A 3,223-nucleotide genomic window follows, 5' to 3' on the forward strand; every position below is an offset into this window, starting at 1 on the left:
GGAACATAGCCTCTTAAGTGTAGGCTCCATTAACTGAGAAAGAGACCATGATATTGTTTGTTAGCACTTTGAAATCTCCCCATTATGAAAAGATGATAGGGAATGCCATGAAAAATTTCATCGACATGGTAATCTTAGTTGAAATCATTGAGAATGCCATTAAAAATTGCAAGTTGAAAAGAGAGGAAACCAAACAACTGTCAGAAAAAAAAGAGAGTGAAGCTCAAGCTGCGAGCCTTAATAGACAGTTCAGGGGATATCAACCTTATCCACCACAAGGTTACGCCCTATACTATCCTGCTATGAACAATATCTCACCATACCCTTACCAATCATATCCATAACTAGCTTACTTACCAACTTATCAATCAATCTTTCAAATACCTACATATGATTCTCATCATATCACTACATCAATTTCAAAGCCTAACAACCAAGTAAGTGGTTCAAAGAGATCTCAAGATAATCAAGAAAGGGCACATATTGACCCTATCCCCATGACTTATACTAAGTTATTCTTAGAACTGGTCAAGAATAATTTGGTATCTCCAGTTATTCTAGAACCATTAAAGCCACCCTATCCAAAATGGTATGACACTAATACGACGTGCAATTATCATAATAGGAATGTGGTTCATTCTATCAAAACTTACCTTGCTTTCAAACATAAAGTGCAAAGTTTGATCTAGAAAGGCTTAGTGAGTTTCGATGATCAGGGGGCAAGATGTCAATAAAAATTCTTCACCTGATTGCATAAGGGCATGATTCTAGAAAATGATGTTAAGGCTGGTTGAAGCTACTTGTCATTTTAGGATTTCTATTAAAGTAATGTTAGGATTTCTTTTATGCAATAGGATTTCATTTGTTATCATTTTAATAAAAGGCAAGGATAATGCATTTCATTACATTTTCTCTTTCATTTAACCATTTTTTCATGCTTTGTCACCTTTCATAACTTTTCATTTCCATTCCTATTGTTAATGATGAATGTTTAGACAATGATGCTAACAATAATTATGGAATTTAATTTTAAAAACTCATTCACATTGATTTGAAGAGATTATTTGAGTGGAAAAAAATTGCTGACAGATATAAGATGGGTATGTCATGAAGATGTACAGTCTGTTATAAAGATCCATGAGCTTGTTTTTGTGCAATAAATGATCTTCAAAGAAAGCATTCACATTTGAGATGAAAAATGGTCATCTTTCTTTTACCATTCAAAAAACCATTCATTGTTACCCCTTTGAGCCCATTATGATTTCTTTTACTAAAGAACCCTAACCAAGGATCATCCTCTACACCGGGGGCATTTTTTTGGAAAAAAAGAAAAAAAATCTTAAAAGGTCTCAAAGATAGAAAAAAAAGAAAAAAAGAAAAGCAGAACAAAGAAAAAAGAGAAAAAAAAAGAGATGAATGCCATACATGATTTAAGGTAAAATAAAGGAATCCTTTTGTGAAGAATGAGATCGATGAAAAAGAAAAAAATAGTGAAATAATGTGGAATGGGGCAAAATACCAAGTTGCATCAAATAATAAATGATCCTTTGTTTCTGAAACCTTTAAACACATGTTTTGAGCCTATTTTATCTATTTTTTTATGACCTTCACCATGCCCTACATTACAACCTTGAAAAGTCCAGTTTGATCAAGTGTGAATGCTCAAATTGAATGATCATATGTTGGGCAAAGGCATGCTCATGATGGAATAATTGAATCATGTTATATTGCTCTAGAGATTAATGTGTGAGAGATATTAATAGTGGATGGAAGATGAAAAAAAGAAAAAAGGATGAAAAAAAAGAGAAAAGAGAAAAAATGAAAATTGAAAAATGAAAAAAATGAAAAAAAATGAAAAAAAATGAAAAAAAATGAAAAAAGATGAAAGGAGAAAAAGGAAGACTCAAACTGAAAACTCGAAAGGATGACTTGGGTAGACAAATCTCTAAGCTAAAAGTTGGATGAACAGTTCAAACATATAGAAAATTAAGGCATCTAAAGATTTTCCAAAGCTGGGGTAAAGTTTGATGAGCTCAAAATGATTTTGACAGTCAATGGAATGAGTTTTTGAAAAAGAATCTTGGATTAATGTTCAAAATTGTTAGAATATTCATTTGTCCCAATGACATACATCCAACTTGTTTTTTTCCCCATTTGCTTTTGTATCGGACTCACGTCTCATTGCTTTTCTTCTAGTGCACCTTGTGCTCTTTTATTCTCACATCCCTAGAATGAATCAAGAAAATGTATGATTGTATTGTGTTTGTCAAGATTTAAAATGATAATGAATGAATGAATATGTGCTTAAAAGGTTCTTGCATTCCTTTGAAAAGAAATCTAGGATGATTGAAGGCAAAAATGATGAAGAGATGGTAGAAACTTGAAAAAAGACACATGAGATGGCCAAATGATGAACATGGTGATGGATCACTCAACAAGATGAATAGAGGGCAAAAATCTAAAAAGATGATATGATCGAGAGAAGAATATGGAGATAGATTGGTCGATATAACCTATGTATTGTGATCAAATGATGAGGATCAATGGACAAAATTCATTCTGGAATTGCTAGTGCTGAGAAGCCTATGAATGGTGATCAAAAGATGAAAATAGTGTGGATTAATGGATAAAATTTGTTTTGAAATAGTCATTACTGAGAAATCTATGAATAGTGATTACGTGATGAAAATAATGAAGATCAGTTGATGAAACTTGTGAAAGGTGAGATGGCCGGGTCTTGAGAACCATATTACCACAAATAATTAGAATTTCATGACATTTATCTATATCACATACATTATATTTGCTTTGTCATTTGAAAAGTACATGTACATGATTTGATGAATATTTAAAGGTTTGTTTGGACATACATCAGCCAACAAACATTGAAATCATGATTGAGGATATGGCATCTACATTATTGTGTGAATTCAGATTATTACACTTGCATCCTTGATCATGACATATAAAATTTTAAGTCACCTTAAAAAGAAATTGTGAATCTTTTGATAAGAGTCCTGAGTTCTTAAATGAGAATCTTTAAAAAATCTTCAAATGAAAATCTTTGAGTCTTAAATGAAAATCTTTAAGACGTTTCCAAATGAGAATCTTCTAACTCAAATGAGAATCTTTGAGGCATAAAACCCAAAATTGGTTGAATGTGAATCTTCTAACTTAAATGAGAATCTTTGAATTTCAAAAAAGAATCTTTGAGGTATAAAAC

Source organism: Durio zibethinus, chromosome 27 (assembly GCF_047325235.1).
Source record: "Durio zibethinus cultivar Kanyao isolate XHJ-2024 chromosome 27, ASM4732523v1, whole genome shotgun sequence".
In the NCBI taxonomy this organism is placed as follows: Eukaryota; Viridiplantae; Streptophyta; class Magnoliopsida; order Malvales; family Malvaceae; genus Durio; species Durio zibethinus.